At 35.0% G+C, this 20,098-nt stretch overlaps 1 pseudogene; it reads left to right on the top strand.

The window, feature by feature from the left end:
* The first annotated feature begins 1,907 nt into the window (after positions 1–1,907).
* LOC121477340 overlaps positions 1,908–20,098 on the top strand; it is a 29,590-nt pseudogene continuing 11,399 nt past the window's right edge.

Here is a 20,098-nt window from a genome sequence, read left to right as displayed (position 1 = left end):
CATTGATCTATGTGTCTGTTTTTGTGCCAGTACCACACTGTCTTGATGACCACGGCTTTGTAGTACAACCTGAAATCTGGCATTGTGATGCCCCCAGCTATGGTTTTCTTTTTTAAAATTCCCCTGGCTATTCGGGGTTTTTTCTGATTCCACACAAATCTTAAAATAATTTGTTCTAACTCTCTGAAGAAAGTCCATGGTATTTTGATAGGGATTGCATTAAACGTGTAAATTGCCCTGGGTACCATTGACATTTTCACAATATTAATTCTGCCAATCCATGACCATGGAATATTTTTCCATCTCTTTGTGTCTTCCTCAATTTCTTTCAGAAGTGTTCTATAGTTTTTAGGGTATAGATCTTTTACCTCTTTGGTTAGGTTTATTCCTAGGTATCTTATGCTTTTGGGTGCAATTGTAAATGGGATTGACTCCTTAATTTCTCTTTCTTCAGTCTCATTGTTAGTGTATAGAAATGCCATTGATTTCTGGGCATTGATTTTGTATCCTGCCACGCTACCAAATTGCTGTATGAGTTCTAGCAATCTTGGGGTGGAGGCTTTTGGGTTTTCTATGTAGAGTATCATGTCATCGGCGAAGAGGGAGAGTTTGACTTCTTCTTTGCCAATTTGAATGCCTTTAATGTCTTTTTGTTGTCTGATTGCTGAGGCGAGGACTTCCAGAACTATGTTGAACAGCAGTGGTGAGAGTGGACATCCCTGTCTTGTTCCTGATCTTAGGGGAAAGGCTCCCAGTGCTTCCCCATTGAGAATGATATTTGCTGTGGGCTTTTCGTAAATGGCTTTTAAGATGTCGAGGAAAGTTCCCTCTATCTCAACACTCTGAAGGGTTTTGATCAGGAATGGATGCTGTATTTTGTCAAATGCTTTCTCTGCATCTAATGAGAGGATCATATGGTTCTTGGTTTTTCTCTTGCTGATATGATGAATCACATTGATGGTTTTATGAGTGTTGAACCAGCCTTGTGTCCGGGGGATAAATCCTACTTGGTCATGGTGAATAATTTTCGTAATGTGTTGTTGGATCCTATTGGCTAGTATCTTGTTGAGAATTTTTGCATCCATGTTCATCAGGGATATTGGTCTGTAATTCTCCTTTTTGGTGGGGTCTTTGTCTGGTTTCAGAATTAAGGTGATGCTGGCCTCATAGAACGAATTTGGAAGTACTCCATCTCTTTCTATCTTTTTTTATTCATGAGAAACAGAGAGAGAGGCAGAGACACAGGCAGAGAGAAAAGCAGGCTCCATGCAGGGACCCTCACGTCGGACTCGATTCTGGGTCTCCAGGATCAGGCCCTTGGCTGAAGGCAGTGTTAAACCACTGAGCCGCCTGGGCTGCCCCATTCTTTTATTTTTATTACCATTTGTATGGTAAGGGATGTCAGCTGAACATATTATGGTAATCATTTGATAAGATATGTAAATCAAACCATTATCTGTATGTCTTAAATTTATACTGTATATATTGTTTCTCAATTAAACTGGGGAAAAAATATCACAAGAGGTTTTTACTACTCCTAGAATAAACATTGATTTCTTTGACTTGGCCATAGAAATATGTTTCTAATTACATCTTCTCTGGCAAAGGAGACAAAAACGAAATTAAACTACTGGGACTACATAAAAATAAAAACCTTTTGCACAGTGAAGGAAACTGTCAACAAAAGACAACCTACTGGATAGGAGAAGGTATTTGTAAATGATATACCCAATAAAGAGTTAATATCCAAAATATATTAAGAACTTCTACAACTCAACATAAATTTATAACTCAACTACAAAATGGGCAGAGGACCTGAATGGAGAGTTTTTCCAAAATACAGATGGCCAACAGATGAGAAGATGATCAACATTACCAGTTATCAGGGAAATACAAACCAAACCACAATGAGTTATCACCTACACTGGTCAGAAAGGCTAACATCTAAAACACAAGAGATAACAAGCATCAGTGAAGATGTGGAGATAAAGGAACCCTTGGGTGTGGTTAGCAAGAATGCAAGCTCGTCCAATCACTGTGGAAAACGGTATGGAACACTATGGAACGGTATGGAACTCCTCAAAACACTAGAGTATAATTATCATATGGTCTAGTAATTCCTCTACCGGGTATTTACTCAAAGAATATGAAAACTCTAATTCAAAAAGATATATGTACTCCTGTGTTTATTGCAGCATTATTTACAATAGCTGAGGTATGGAAGCACCCAAGTGTCCATCTGTAGCTGAATGGATAAGGAAGACGTGTAAACACACACACACACACACACACACACACACACACATACACAATGGAATATTACAATGCCAGTGAAATAATTGAAAGACAAATGCCTTATGATTTCACTAATAGGTGGAATTTAAGAAAAAAAACAAATGAAACAAAAAAGGCAACAAATGATAAAACAGACTGAAATACAGAGAATAAACTGGTGGTTGCTGGAAGGGTGGCAGGTGGAGGGATGGGTGACATATATGCATGGGATTAAAAGTATAGTTATCTTGATGAGCACTGAGAAATTTACACAATTATTATAAATAGATATTATTAAAATGGATATTACAGTGTTCTTAGGAGCTAAAGGAAATTTAAAAGATAGTTCAGAGCAGGTAGGTCACATGGAGTATATTGCTTTGAAAATTCTAGCTAAAACAAGAACAAAGTTCTGAGGTTCCAAGATGAGAAGAGAGAACATCTAGAAGAGAACAGAGTGGAGGAGATGGAATACCTAAGCACTAAGGCTCTAAAGACATCAGACTTAAAGATGAATCTGCTGACACTACAAGAGAGAAAAAAAAATACCCAACTCCAAATAATGATAAAAAGCATATGGGAGATTCTAACTTAAGTCTAGTTGATATTTAAAATATCACAATAATTAAAATCCCATGAGAGAGAATTGTCAGAATGTATCACTCTTAACACTCAAAGGAATTAGACATAAATATAATGTGTATGTGTAGAGGCCTCGTATAACGTTCAGGATCATAAGTCAATAGGCAAACACATGGGGTCAGGTATCAGAATATCTACCTTACAAAACTTTGTTTGGTTCACTGCTGTACCTTTAGAGTCTAGATAAATACCTCAGTCTGAATAAGTATTTAATGAAGGAGTAAATGAACTTACTTTTCCTAGTGACAGTGTTAGTAATAAAAGATGTCATGTTCTTTAACAACACAAAATCACCAGGTTGACAAGTTAGCAATAGGAATGCAAAATAATAGAAATATAAAAGAAATCACCAGAGAAGAAACCATGAGGGTAAGAAACATTACCCCAAAGAAACTAACATAACTGAAGGAAAAAATCAGCATTTTGAGAGCACTGACTTTATCGGAATCCAAAAGGCAATGTTTATGAGAACTTTGAGACAAGAGAATTATAAGGAACACACGCATGTGTAGTACTATGAAATAATTTTATTGATTATTCAGTGTACCACCTCTTGAAACACTGGATTCTCTGGAATGATCAGAGTTTGTCCAGCAAATGATAAGCTGGTGAGATGTTGTGGCAAGACTACAAGAAGTAGTTTTGAAAGATAAAGGGTTGTTAGGTAGCTCTATGTTGCCTTCCAACCCTTATTCTAAGGTTCTATTCTTAAATGTAAGTATACCCTTTTTTTATTAAAACAGAAAAAAAAGATTATATGCAAAAATAAATTTGAGACCTCTCTGCATTGCGCTGAGTTGATTTCTACTGAAAAGAAGGTTGATGTTTACTTGTTTTAATGCTAAGACTTTTTTTAATCTTTATTTTTTTTAAAAGATTTCATTTATTTATTCATGAGAGACACACACATAGAGAGAGAGAGGGAGAGAGAGAGAGGCAGAGACACAGGCAGAGGGAGAAGCAGGCTCCAAGCAAGGAGCCTGATGTGAGATTCAAACCTGGGAATCCAGGATCACGCCTTGAGCCAAAGGCAGGCACTCCACTGTTGAGCCACCCAGGGATCCCTAATGCTAAGACTTTTTAAAGAGGATGAAAGAAGAGTACATAGGGTGACTACATATGAATAAACAATGTTGAATCCATTGTTTTTAGAAAGGACAGTAAATTTGAATATTCAAGGTGTCTTTGCTCACGTATCAGTTGTAAGTATGAGTTACACATATATTTTGGTTAGCTGTTTTTATCCCAAATTCCTATTCCTGTAGGAATGTGTTTATATGGACTAGGGCATAGCAGTTAAAAAGCCTGTTAGCTATTGATCCCTTATTTCTGTTTCAATTCCTAATTAACATTAGCTTTCTTGGGGGCAATATGAAAGACATTTGTTACCTGCAAAGCAGAGCAAAGGAACACTTGACAAAAAGTAGTAATTAAGGGAGTTAGGACATCAAAACAGAAACTCTACCACTGAAATTTTTCCTAGAATTCTAGTTGGAACCAGCCCATAGATGAATATTGATATTAGGACCAGTTTGGAAGACAATATTCTTAGATTCCTAAATTCCACATAGTCTTTGCAATTTAGGCTTATTCACATTCACAATTCCAGAACAGTGTATCATTATCCCATTCTGTTTTATTTTTCTTTTTTGTCTTTCATTTATTGTAGGTAGGATAGATTCACCTATGGAGAGAGTACCTAATGATAGGAACTAACATTTCTTAAATATCCATTACTTGTCAGTCTTTGGGATAGAGTCATGCATATATAGAATTTTTAAAAAGATTTTATTTATTTATTCATGGGAGATACAGAGAGAGAGGCAGAGACATAGGCAGAGGGAGAAGCAGGCTCTCTGCGGGGAGCAGATGTGGGACTTGTTCCCAGAACCTCAGAATCAGGATCTGAGCCAAAGGCAGATACTCAACCACTGAGCCACCCAGGTGCCCCAATACAATTTTTTTTAAACCCTGCCTGACAAACCCTACATAACCTGGATCCTACCTTTCTATCCTACTATCCCATTCCACTTGCCTTCTCTCCCACTTTGTTTCTGTCTATGGCTTTCCTTTTGCTCAGAAAACTAAGCCCATTCCACTTTAGAGCCTCATACTTGCTGCTTCCTGTGCCTAGAATGCTCTTCTCTTATGACCTTCATAAGGCTTATTTTTTTTTAATGCTATTCAGTTTCAAGTCAAAAGTCACCTACTCTTTTATACTGACTGCTCAGTGCAATAAAGCTCTCATTTGACCCATTAATCTCTATTCCTGTCCTGCTTTATTTTTCTTCAAGGCACTTATTACTACCTGCACTTATTTTTTTTCTTACAAAATGATGCCATTTCTCTTACAAAGTAATTATCACTCAAAGTGGTTGTTTCCCAATGCCACCTGACAGTGACAAAACTATGGTTTCCACCTAGTATTGTCTGGCTACAAGTGGTTTTTTTTTTTTTAAGATTTTATTTACTTATTCATGAGAGACACAGAGAGAGAGAGACAGAGACAAAGGTAGAGAGAGAAGTAGGCTCCTGTAGGGAGCCTGATGTGGGACTCAGTCCCGGGACTCCAGGATCACGCCCTGGGCCGAAGGCAGGCACTAAACCACTGAGCCATCCAGGGATCCCGCAAGTGCAAGCTTTTAAATTCACCATAATAGGGATCCCTGGGTGGCACAGCGGTTTGGCGCCTGCCTTTGGCCCAGGGTGTGATCCTGGAGACCAGGGATCGAGTCCCACGTCGGGCTCCCAGTGCATGGAGCCTGCTTCTCCCTCTGCCTGTGTCTCTGCCTCTCTCTCTCTCTCTCTCTTTCTGTGTGACTATCATAAAAAATAAAAATAAATAAAAATAAATTCACCATAATATCCAGTCACATTATATCTTCTGGCTCATTCTTTTCTACGTAACATGAGAATGTGCATAAGGGCTCAAAGTACCCAAATTGAGACTACTCATTCAGCTTTTATGTATAAATACCTAAAACCAGGAATAAGGCAAATTGAATAGCTATACTTTCTTCTTTTTAACGTGAATGGACCAGAGGTTTCTAATAGAAAACTGCAAGAGACAAGACTCTTTCCCTAATAACAAAAATCTGAAAAATCTCCAAAATCATAAATTTTCTTGGGCCTGTCACAGAGCTGAGGTTTCAGAACTATCCATTGAAATGAATTTCAGGGCAGCCTGGGTGGCTCAGGGGTTTAGCACCGCCTTCAGCCCAGGGCGTGATCCTGGGGACCCTGGATCGGGCTCCCTGCATGGAGCCTGCTTCTCCCCCTGCCTGTGTCTCTGCCTCTTTCTCTTTGTGCTCCCTACATGGAGCCTGCTTCTCCCTCTGCCTGTGTCTCTGCCTCTCTCTCTCTCTCTGTGTGACTATCATAAATAAATAAAAATTTAAAAAAAAGAACAGTTTCACAAAGGAAAATAATTTGATATTAAAACAGTAAAACTTCCTCCTACTCAAAAAAAGTTCTAAGCCTCAGTAATTTTTAAAATACAGCAAACTGTTTTGTAATGTAGAAAAGAAGGTCAAAGAATATTTATTTGAAAGTCAAATAACTTGAAAGTGAGAGGAGAATTCATTGTTTTTCAAAAGAAAGTATTTTAGGCCATTTTCCTCTTAGTTTAAGGGACCTAATAGACAATGCAGTAGCTTCCAATTTATACCAGGATAATATAATCAATATGCTGAATAATTTCATAGATGCAATGAGAAATCACATAAATTAAAAGAGGTCATGTTTTTCACAGACTACAAAATTTTAGAATGTAGTTGTAAGAGGACCACCTCAACGTGTTGCTCATTTATGCATTTACTGATTTGTCTTGTGTCAGGACCCGTCTAGTCCCCTTAAACAGGGAGTTCTGAGACACCAATTCTTGTTTGCACTTTTTGATTCCCTAAGAGCCTAACTATATGTTTTCTACTTATGAGAGTAGGAATCAAACTATTTAATAATAGGTTAGCATGTTATTATATTTTAAGCAATTATGTTTTGTAAACCATGAGAGGAAAACGGATAGTTGATCCAGGGATTCTTGAATAGTTCTATGTTCTACATTATGGTTCTACAGTTAACAGAATTAACTTCCCTAAATTAAGAGAAAAGTTATAAGTAATGGTCCACAATCTAGAATTTCTGAGAATAGAAATGAGATAGTTGATAATCTTTTGAAAGTGAGTTCAATATTTCAAAAAAAGCCTAACAGAAAGAGTGTCAAATTATAATATGTACTTGGTAGATGAAAAAAACTTCTTAGCATAGATTCCTATTATGAGAAACACTAAAATCTATCATCTAAAATTAAAAACAAATATTCTGAGACATCTAGAAAATATCTAGACAGGGAAATTAAGGTCAAGGAAATACATGATTTTTTCCGTTCCATATCCTTTTCCTTTTTCATTTTTTCTGTAGCCTTTTACTTCCCTCCTTTCTATTTTCCTTCCTTCTATTCTCCTTTACTTTTTTTGCTTTCTCTCTAGCTCCACTAGCTAAAAATCAACCATTCATTTTGGATCACTGACAGACCCTGAATGAAAACTGTACTCTTGAATCTCTTACTACAAGTAAACTAATAGCCCACAGGAATACATAGCAGACTCAAAGCAAAGAATGATGCTTTCACGTATAAGTTCACTTTTCTATCAGAGATTTTATAGTCTAAACAAACAAGTGACTCTTCAAAAAAAAAATCATATCTCTATTGGCTTGATCCATTTCTACACAGCCTAATAGCCTGAGTGAAAGTCTTTCACTTAGACTATGCAAGAATGCAGCCCTACATTTATCTAAAAGCAACTAGATTAACCCTATAGGCTAATAGGAAACAAAGGAATAACAACAAGAAAAAGCTCAGAGTTCTTCAATTACTATGTTCTTTTCTGATTAGCTTCTGGTCCTGTCCATCGTTAAGTTCAGCTCATGGGTATCACCACATGGTCCTATTATGCATCCACATTTCACTTCACTTACCGCTTATTAAATAAAATATACCAGTCATGATATGATGCTATGGCATCCCCAAAGGAACTACGTAGTATTTACCAGTCAGAGTGAATCTAGGAAGTGATTAATGATACTGTGGCAAAATCCAGCTGTTCCAATGGGTATATTGCTCAATTCCTTCAGATTATTCTCAAATAAGCTTAGGTCTGCTCAGAAAATGGGTCAGACCCCTTCTCCTGGGCTTAAAGAGGATACCCTAATACTTTGCTATGCGATTGGTTCCCCCACGCCAAATAGTTCGAAGGTTTCACAATCTGTTGAGTGAATGTTCAATGCACACGTAAAAACTAATACATCGAAAGACAGTGGTCTTATTTTGGGTAATTCTGAGGCATTTTGGAAATTCACTGTTTAAACTGCCCAGTCTTATTAAATGAAGTTACCTTAATTTTTAGGTAGTGACAGACATTTTTTGCAAGCTAGGCAGTCATCTTGTCCAAATTCTCATTTTCTTTTGACTATGTTTTCCTGTGCTGCTTCAAGACTAAGTTACTTGCTCACCCAATCCAAGTAGAATTTATTACATCACAATTTTTTGGTTTGTTTTTTTGTTTGTTTTCTTTTCTTTTTTTTTTTTTTTTTTGGAAATAGGATTTCATTGTTCAAATTCAATTTATGTGATGTCAGCAGATAGTTCTAATAGGTCAATACAAGCCAGTAATCTATATAAATTAGAAAGCTTTCCCACGCATTCTAATTTCAGAAAACAAATTATCAGCATGAATCCTGAGTACTCTGTATTTTTCCCTCTTATTAACTTTGCCCTTGGCTCTCTCATATATTCTCATTTTGACCAGTAATGTTTTGTCACTTTGTTGCTCACAAAGCACATTTATCTTATCCTGTTCTTCTTACAAAACTGCCTATGTCTACTCAAAGCAATAAATGTGAAAATGTGAACGGTAACAAAAAGTACATCATCTTTGCTATCAATAATTTATGGAAATGTTTAAATCCATGATTTTTCAAACCTCCCAACTCTAATGTGCCATCCAGCACTTAGCATAGAGCCTTGCTCATCTTGCTCTTCTATTTCTACATGGTACAAGATAATAGTCTACCTTCTTTCACTGTCTTATTAGTTATCACAGAGGTTTGTGCTTTCACCTATATAGTCCTAGCACATATTCAGGCCATTGATATAAAGTGCCTAAGCAAGTATGGAATAGTTGGAAACAAATACTTCTAGAATTCATATACATAAAGGACCAAGGACCCTCATGGGGAAAAAAAACCAAATCAATCCTAAGAAAGGAAAGCTAATGTACACACATTTAATCAAGTACAATGAACTAGATTGAGGAAATTCTGATTACCCTACTATTTGAACATGATCTTCCAAAAACCAAATACAATGATGCAATTAAACATGCTTTGGTTTCTAGACTCCTGAAGCTTATGTGGTAGGTGGTTATGTAGGACTAAAGGGTAAACAATTATACACCAATCAATTATAATTTTGCCAGGTTTTACAACTAGAAGCATGATATCCTTAAAACCTGCTATTTCTTTTCATAAGATTAATTTATTTCCTCAATAAATATTGTGTGAGCACCTATTTGAGTTCAGTTTCTGTGTTGTTATAGTCCTCAAGCAAAGAAAAATACAAAATTGCTTGACATGAAAACATGACCACCTTCTCCTCCTTTATCTTTTGATGTCTCAGTGATGATACCAGTATGTAGAAACAGCTCCAACAGCAGTGCCATTTGCAGCGAGAATATGCAGCTTCAGTGTCCTCATTTAGATACCAGCTCTCTGGACACTGAGCCAAGACAACCTTGGCTGACAGATAACAGAATCAACTACTTTAGGCTTTGATAAAGTACTTTGGAAGGGCATCAGTGTCATGGAGGAATAGTCACTGTGAAATCTAAGAAACCAGAAATTAAGGAAAATGGCTATGGTTAGGAAGTAGACATAAAGCTTAACTTTCTAGGGGCTACCTTTTTTTTTTTTGTAAGAGAACACTCAATTTTATACTAAGTATGTGGGCCCAGAAAGTATACAGTTTTATATACGGGTTCATTTTTATATCCTGTCTGGTCTGACAGAGGCAACATAAAATATAGAAAACATCCACACGTGGATTATAAAAGCATAGTCAGTAAAATAAGGTTGATTTTTTTAGGGAATAATTCCTATGCACGGAGGCAAATATGCCTTCTCGTAATGTAAAGATCTACAATAACATCACAGCCAAAATGACAGATCTTGGAACAAGGAATTTCCTACAAATTATTCACTCTCCTCCTCTTAAAGGATACTCTTAACTGGCAACAAATATATAGTTATTTGTCTCCTGAGAGCTCTGTGCTTGAGGAATATGTAGGTACATTATAAAACTGTATGATCTTATATGTGGAATATTTGGGAAAAAAAATGAACTCACAGAAAGCAGAAATTTGGTTACCTAGGCAGGAGGTGGGGATGGGTAAGTGATTGAAGGTGGTCCAAAGATATCAACTTCTAGCTATAAGATAAATAAATCTGGGGGAGGAACATCAGCATAGTGACTTGTTAACAATACTACATCATATGTTTGAAAGTTGCTAAGAGAATAGATTCTGAAAGTTCCCAAGAGAAACACTTTAACCTTATGAGATGATAGTTAACATTGCAATATTTTCACAAGGTACACATATAACATGTGTTGTACAACTTACAGTTACAGTTATACTTGTATAAAAATAAACATAAATTTCATTTAATATACGAACCAATACCACATCTGTATGTCAGCATATTTTCAGCATTGTGGCACCCTGAAGTGGAAGGGGAATTTCCTCTACACGGAATAGATGAGAGTGCACCTTACTCATGTGCTTACTTTCAATATGTTTTAACATATTCTGTTATATGTAAAGTTGGTCAAATGGACTTTCTGTTTATATTGTTTTTATTTGTTCAAACTAACCCTGACAAAAAGAAAAGTAACTTTAAAAAACTTCTGGAAAAATAATCATTTGAGCAAGACACAACAGCAGAATCAACACTTTTCACATTCTAAATATGAGATCTTTGTCAGCTTTGAGATTAAAAATATTAAATCACATCCTTCCAGAAGTATGCTCCAGAAACTTGGACTCATCAAGATTCTAAATATATATCTACGTCTACATCCACCATTGTTACCAGGGAACTTTATCTTAAGTATACATTGAGATCATACATAATGATGGATGAAGTCAACATTACACTGGAAAATATATCATTTGACTCTGGATACAAATATATATGTTACAGCAAGTAATGTGATTCTTAATCCAAGGTATGACAAATTTCATGAAATGTAACAATAAGATTTCAAAAGCCTCTTTTGAAATTTATTATTTCATATTATAAGTTTTAAAAAATGAAGGGGACATGGCTTTGGAGCAGCACTTGATCTACCTGAAGCAATATAAGTGTCCAAAATGATATACTGAATACAATATAGTAACTAAAATGCATTTCTACCAGCTAATGCTTTCAGAGAATGCAACGATACATCATTGAAATTTTGAAAAAACAACCATTAGAGTAGATTACCTATTATAGGAGGTTTGTTACACAGTTGGATGAAAGCACAGATGATTCAGATGATTCTAACATCTCAGCATATGATATTTGCTGGGTTTCATTTCAATAATGCATCAGGGAAAAAAATAATGCATCAGGAACTATTTATTTCATGAGACACTAAATGAAAGAATACACACATTATCTCAATAGTATCTATATTCTTTTAAAAAAATACAAATCGCTAAGGGAGAAACAGAGTAGAATTTCTTGTTTGTTTGTTTGTTTGCAGAAGTAGAATTTCTGATGGAGTTGTACTTTGACCAGAATCTTTAAATAATATATAGAGATAATTCAGATTCATCCCATTATTCATCTGTTCATTTATTCCAAGGCAATATTATGTTCTTTTACTGCATATGCAAGCAATTACAGCAAAAAGGTAAGAGCCAAAAAATGTACAAAGTACTAAAGGATGTCATGATGTTACTGTGCAAGAATTAGAATTTTAAAATATAGTTGAATCTTTAAAATATCTGATGAGATGAAGAGAATGCATTTAAGTTTTATATACACAGAATTTTGCCCATGAAAAAGCACTTAGATCTATAAAGCTTAGAAATGAGTTATCCATTCATCTCTCACAGAGAACTAGTAGTCCTTAACCTTCTTTATGATCAATTTTCCCAAGCCGACTTTTTAAAGTACATACACGTTTAATGTATTCCTTCAAGATAAATATATTTAATGAGAGAAGTAGTACCTTTTATTTTTATTTTTTAAAGAAGGTCATATTTCAGCAAGAATATTTTAGGAAATGATGTTTGGAAAATTTCCTAGGATCCTGTTATTTTGATACCAAGCATAATCTAAGTGTATGAACTATTTTGAAATTTGCCATATCTACTCACTTTAAAAATTCAGAAATAAATTTGAAATCTAACCTGATTTCAAATCTTTCAGAAAGCTTTAGTGAATTCCAGGCTAGCTTATTAAAAAATATATAAAGGAAGCACCTTCTGATTATTTTGTGATAGTAACTGATCGGCAGAGGAGAAGATGGAAACTTTATACATAAGTTGAAAATATTTGCATAATATATATATTCAAAGTTGAAATATGGAGGTTCGTGGTTAAAAGGTCTCTTCTACCAGTGTACAATGAGAATTTTGAAGACTATTGGTCTGTAGAAACAAATGGTTTATTATCTCTTTCTCAGGAATGATAACCTGTCATTGCATTTAGTTTGGTTTCATACTCTATTTCATTAAATGCTACTAGTATTTATTTTATCTAAGTAGTACTAAAGATATAACAAACATCTGACCTCATTTTCACCATACTAATGATAGTAGTACTAATTATACAACAAACATCTGTACCTCATTTTCCATATGATGGAAAAGAATGATTTCCATCATACCTAAATTTCATAATTCTTCCAAGAATCAAATAATATTATGGATATGAAATGCCTGTGTACATGGTAAAGTGTGATACAAATATGAAGTATTCATAGATTGCCCTTATCTATTTATCTTAAATTGGATTTTGTTTCTGAATACCATGAGGTTCCCTGAGATTTCACATCCTTATTTTTTTTCTTAATAGTTGGCAAACAAGTATTTACTCCTAGGAAGTAGACTCTTACTTATTTCCCTTGATCACAGATGTTAGTACAAGAGGTAGGTATGGATGCTAGAAGTTTTGAGATCCTCAGAAAATTAGGAATCCTGCTGACTAATGACAAGAAAGGGAGGAACACCCTCATCACTACACATTTTCCATTCTGACATTACTTTCTCCTGATCTCCTTTCAAAATCCTCACCAGAGTAATGCAAGTAATATTGCTTCTCCAATAGGATTTAACAAGGCAAATACTCAATTTGCATTCAAATATAAACCTGAATGTGCTTGGATAAATTTATCTAACAAATAATCAAACATAATGAGTATAAATCCCAAATCCATGATGGCATAGGGAAAAATAAACAAGATTTGTCATAATATCCTTTCACATCCACTCATCACAACTGGATGACTGCATGACTGTTGGCAAATTATCTAACAATACTATGATGCCCAGTATTTGGCAAATACTTTAAAAATATGCTATGTGTTAGTGTTATTACTGCAACAGTGATAAAAAAACCTCTCAACTTCAGTTTTACCACATTGAAAAAAAGGGAAGAGAATAATAACTGCTACATCCAGTTCCCAGAACTTTTCCAAGAATCAAATAAAATTGTGCATATGAAATTTCCTCAAGGAACTGTAGTATGTTTAGACTACATAAAACTAAACATGGGTAGCCCAGGGGCTCAGCGGTTTAGCTCCGCCTTCAGCCCAGGGCATGATCCTGGAGACCGAGGATCGAGTCCCCCACATCGGGGTCCCTGCATGGAGCCTGCTTCTCCCTCTGCCTGTGTCTCTGCCCCCCCCCCCACCCTGTCTTTCATGAATAAATAAGTAAAATCTTAAAAAAAAAAAAAAAACCCTAAACATCACTGGTTTATTTTTTTGCATTATAAGCTAAATGGAACAATTATAATTTTAGTAACTTGGCTACAAGGAACTTTATACAAGTTAATATACTTACATATCAATTAACCATATACAGTCTCAAAATATTGGATGAGATAAGTAGGAGAATCCTTGAGAGTTTTTATTCCCAAGTGTATCGATGGATAAACTGAAGCTGTGAGCTGATGGCAGATCCACAAAGAAAAGCCAGTTCTCTGATCCTAGTGCAAAGTGTCCCCCACCCACCACCCCCGCGACCACAGTAACTTACACAAAGTTTCTACAGCTACTTATCTGCAGATTTATAACAACCCATTAAGACTCTGTAAGTGTGCATAATTCAAGAAATACATTTGCTTAATTTTCTACCCATAATTACAGTAGATGAAACTTCTTCCCCTGGCTCATTTAAGTTATGATTCATGAGGCCTGTTGTAGGCTGACCATTTAGGTAGAAAATGTTTTAAAGCACGTCATTAGCAATAAGAAATTCCCATCAATAGTGAAACCATAGAAAATTTCAAGTGACTAGGGAATACGGATAATTTATGTACCATATTGTTACATAATATAATGAATTCATGTATATGTTTTATTCACTTTGAAATGTAAAACATATGGCTCCATTTGCTCATATCTGCTCATTCTTTTCTCATCTGTAAGTTGGATGGATCAAATAAAATTATGTCTAGTATCATTTTTTTCCAAAATCATCCATAAATAAAATTGAAAGTATTTTTATGGAGTCGATCTTAATAAATTTAAAAATCAAAATGTATTATTTCTGATACTATGTGATTCTTATCAATAATTAAGAAAATACAGAGAAAATTAAATCCTGTTATAGTCCTACACACAGAGAAATAAAAGCTATTAAAATTTGTTGTAACATAGGGGAAGGGAAGGAAAAAATAAGATGAAAACTGAAAAGGAGGCAAACAATAAGAGACACTGAACTCTAGGAAACAAACATTGCTGGAGAGAGGGTGGGGGGAAGGGATAATTGGGTTATGGGCATTAAAGAGGGCACTTGATATAATGAGCACTGGGTATTATATGTAACTGATGAATCACTAAATTCTACCTCTGAAAACTAATTTTTAAAAGTAATACTTTAGGGGATCCCTGGGTGGCGCAGCGGTTTGGCGCCTGCCTTTGGCCCAGGGCGCGATCCTGGAGACCCGGGATCAATCCCACATCGGGCTCCCGGTGCATGGAACCTGCTTCTCCCTCTGCCTGTGTCTCTGCCTCTCTCTCTCTCTCTCTGTGACTATCATAAATAAATAATAAAAAAAAATTAAAAAAATAAAAATAAAAAAATAAAAGTAATACTTTACATTATTTCATTTTTTATTCTAATTCAAAGTATTAATAGAAGAATGTTGAAAGCTTTATTAACAATTTTTACAAGTTTTGAAGGGAAAAAAAAGATTCAAGCACAAAGCAAAACATTTATAACACTAAAAATAACACTATTTTGAGCTGTCCTAAAAAAATAAAGGAGAGTTATTTGTGACACTAATACTCTCACTTGACATAAGTATAAGGATGTAGCTGGCCCTCAAAAAGACTAAATCAGCACTTATGAACTATTAGGATCTCAGGTGATCTTCAACTTCCGTCTTTTGTCCCTGCATAGCTGTTTCATTACTCTTACATCAGCTTTTTCTCTTTATAGGTTCATTAAATAGTGTAAGGTGATTCCATAACAATAACAAAATTTTCATATGACATATATTTAAAACATCAAATCTCGGACCAAGGCCTGAATCTTAATTCTGGTTCTAAATGCAGAGAGAAGCACTCTGTATCAGTCAGTGTCCCAACAGAAAACAGAAGGCTTACTTAGCTGTTATTTTTTCAGCAGAATTTAATTAAGGGCATATTCATAGTGGTGGAGAAAAAAAAAAAAGAAAGAACCAATAAAGGAGAAGAAGGCACCCAAGATCTGGCAACAGAGGGAGATATTTATCACACCCAGAGTTGAGAGGCCAGAGAGAGGGAGCTTTGGGGGGTAGGATTTTCCAAAAAGAGCCATAGTTAAAGATAGACACTACCACTGTAATTACCATAGAGATGAGGAAGAAAGAGAGTAAGGGAGAAATATTCAGACTCCTGTCCTCCATACTCCAAACCCAATTGGAAGCCAAAAACCAAGGAGCTCCAGTAATATAGTCTGGAGGGGCTGGCCACATGGGCATAGAGCAGGGCAGAGGAGGATGAAGAAGGAAAGAATTGTGGGGTAGGGAGAATAGGAGTTGGGGGAAAGGTGAAGAAAAAATCCTAGTTAGTATACACTCCAAGTTATCCACCTGGCTTGGATTCCTTACTTTCTCATTAAATCAGTTATCACCAATAGGTTAAATCATTAAAGAGTGACTTAAGAGTATCATTATAACATCCTGCACTTATTCTTTGTATGTATATAGTTCTTACCATCTTTACTTTTTAAAGTCTGCATCTCACTATGCAAGTTCCCTTAGGGCAATCACCATATTCTTTCTTTTCATTACAATATCTCCCTTAAGTTTAGTATCAACCTCCAGTGAGTGTTCAACAAATATTTGGAAATGAATGAAAATTTTTAGCAAAATTGTTCTTTTGTGTAACATGCTCAGAATTCAATTCATTCAATTAGTTTTTGTAAGTTTTCAATTTATATTTGGAAAAAATTTCAAAATACAGAAAACTTACAATAATAAGACAATAATTCCTGTATACCATTTACACAGATTCACCTAATGATAACATTTGCTTCATTTACTTTATCATTTGTGCATTTGTGCTCTGGGTATATCTATTTTTTACTGAGCCATTTGAAATTAAGTTACATATATTGTGATGCTTATCCTCTAAATAAATAAACATGCATTTCTTAAGAATAGGGATTTTAAATGGCCACAGCACAGTTCAGTTAGTTTAATGTTCTTAGAATAATTTATCATTCAGATTCCAATTTTGTCCTTTGACACGTTATCCCCCTCCAGTAAAGAATGCAGTCTAGGGTCAGGCATTGCATTCAATTTTCATGCTTCAGTCTCTATTAGTTTGAAACACTTCCACAGCCACTACTATTTGTATGAAGGTTATGAAGAGGTAAAACTAATCTATGATGGTAGAAATAAGCTTTCAGAGATTTTTTTCCCCACATATTACTATTTCCCTATTCTTTTCTCTTTCTGATATTTTAATTTCACATATTCACTTTTAACTATATTATGTATGTCTCATTTTTTTTTCATTTTTCATGGCCAGATAAAAACATGTATACTTTTTCTTTTGATTTAACTTCTATTTTACTAATTATCTCTTCAGTTGCATCTAATCTACAGTTAAAACAATTAAGTTATTACTTTCAGTTATATTTTCAGTTCTAGAATTTTTATTTGTTCCTTAACATCTTTGATTTATACAAAATTTCCACCTAAACTCTTCATTTAATCTTCTAGTTTCTCGAACATATTAATCAAAATAATCAAGCTTCTGTCTAAAAATTCACTATCTAGAGTCTGTTTGAATTACCAATTTTGACTTATAGATTTCAATAATATCTTGTCATTGTCCTATGTTATGTTTTTTAAGTTGTTTTATTTATTTGAGAGAGAATGAGTGTGAGAGAGAGCAAGAGAGCTGGGGGAGAGAGGCAGGAGAGGAGACTCCCTGCTGATAAGGGAGCTAGACCTGGGGCTCCAACGCAGAACCCTGGGATCATGACTAGAGCCAAAGACAGACATTTAACCAACTGAGCCACCCAGGCACCCATTATTTCATTATTCTTTATTGAGTTCTGTACATTGTAATGAAGTGGTAGAGATACCTAAGACTCTATGTTATTTTCTTCCAGAGAGAATTTACTTTTTTTTAGAGATCCCATAATTTCAAATAATGTTACTTCAATTGGGAATTGAAAATATTTGAATGTGGGCTACAATCCCATGAAGGGTGAACTATTACTAGTTTACCATTAACTATATTTATTATATAGCATTTCAAATTTTCAGAAGTCTGAGATATTTGCCAAAGACCAATCTTTTTCAAACCCTAAACTCTAATTTCTGCTTTGCTTTGGGCCTATCTTTACCATGTTTTTTATTGTCATCTGAATTTTTCTCAGTAAAATAATAAATCACTTCTGCTGCCTATTAGAACCACATTTATCAAAAAACCTCTATGTCTGTCAATGTCCTATCTCCACTCCCTAAAGCATGGTAATTGATTTTTTTTAAAAGATTTAATTTTTTGTTTGAGAGAGGGAGCACACAAGCACGAGGGGAGGAGCAGATGGAGAGAGAGAAACTCAAGTAGTCTCTGCACTCAGGACCTGAGTCAAACCAAGAGTCAGATGCTTAATTGACTGTGCCAACCAGGTGCCCTGGAAATCGAATAATCAAATATTTCTTATTCTATTTACTTTGCATGCTGCAGAATAAAGGCAAATTATCAATCTACTATTCATAACATAAGAGGTGTAAGAGATAGTATTTAGAAACTTTATTACTACAGTGTAATAGGTGAGAATAAGGACCAGTTAGTGATATGTAATTTTTCTTTTCAATATTTTAACTGATAAAGTGCAGTTTCATAAATGAAAGTTTTTTTTGTTTTTGTTTTTGTTTCTAATTTTCACTTGAACAGAAAAAACAATCATCAGGGACACAGAAAAGTTTTGCTTAATTTTCTCTTGCTGTTGTTTTTTCCACACTCAATTGAACTAAAAATTCTTAAAATTGGGAAGGGATATGTTATTATTATTGCTTTAATCATCATTATAATTACATTCTTCATCATCATCAATTCAGAGAATTTTAAATACACAACACAATCTGGCCATTAGATTATATAAGCAAAATCCATTTTTAGAAAAATTAGACACAAAACAAAAACTAATTGCAGCTTACATGATTCATTTAACTTAGCACCCACCTCACTGTCTTCAGTGCTAATATGAAGTTAATTCATGGCATTCAATTTATTCACTGAATAGTTATTAGGTACCTACTATGTGCCACAGGCAAATCCGTGTACTGAGTGTATAGTGGGGAACCCAAAGTTGCAGCCTTTATGGAATCCACATTCTTGGTAAGAGAGCCAGACAATGAATAAGTACAATGGTAAATACAGAGTATATTTTATCAGATAATAAAATGACAAAGGCATTGGAGAAAAAAATAAGGTAAAAATGATCCAGAGGAATGAGTAAGGAGGGAGTCTGTCTTGTAATCAGAATGACAAGTGACATTTGAAAAAAAAACTTGAAAGGATTAAGAGAGCTCTGCAGATATCTGGGGGAAGACCATTCAAAGCAGAGAAAAGGCAAGTGCCAATATTCCTGAGGTAGAAGCATGCCTGTATTATCAGGGAACAGCATAGAAGCCAGGATATATATGATCTAAATAAGGTTAGAATAGAAAAAGAATGCAGCCATAATGTTTAGGACCTTGGGGATTATTATAAAGACCTGGAGTTTGAAGTATGGGAGCCAGAGAGGAATTTTAAGCAGAGAAGTGATATGATCTGACTTAGGTTGTTAAAGGACTACTCAGATTTACATGTCAAAACTAAATAGCAGGGTGGGAGCAGGGGAGAAGGAAACCAAAAGACCAGTTATGAGGCTACTGGAATAGTCCAGCTACAAAAATAGGATGGTTCTTGAATTGGGGTGTTGGTCTAATAATGGTAAGATTTGGTCAGGTTCAAAATTTTTTTTTTTTTTGAAAATACACGAAGAGCTTTTGCTGACAAATGGAACATGGGATGATGGATGACTTCGCAGTTTTTGCCTTAGGCAAGTGGAAAGATGAAAATATCATCAACTAAAATGTGAAAAACAGGGCAGAATAAAATTTTGTCTGGTGTGTCTGAGTTTGTATTAACAAATGATATGATAAATTTTAATAGCTATTAGCACATCTGCTGAGAGATGTTGAAGATATATCATAAAGTAGATGAATCTGTATTCTGGGAAAAGGAGAGAGATAAATCTATAACTCATCAGCTGACTGATAGTAATTAAAATCTTTATACTAGATCAGTGCACCTAGTTAGTGAGTATGAAAACACAAGAGACTGCACCCTGGAATAGTTCAATATTCCAAGGGCTTATAAATGAGAGAAAAGCTAACTGAAAATTAACTGCCAGTGACATAG

This window comes from Vulpes lagopus, chromosome 2 (genome assembly GCF_018345385.1).
Source record: "Vulpes lagopus strain Blue_001 chromosome 2, ASM1834538v1, whole genome shotgun sequence".
Taxonomy (NCBI): domain Eukaryota; kingdom Metazoa; phylum Chordata; class Mammalia; order Carnivora; family Canidae; genus Vulpes; species Vulpes lagopus.
This window is presented reverse-complemented; position numbering and strand designations above follow the sequence as displayed.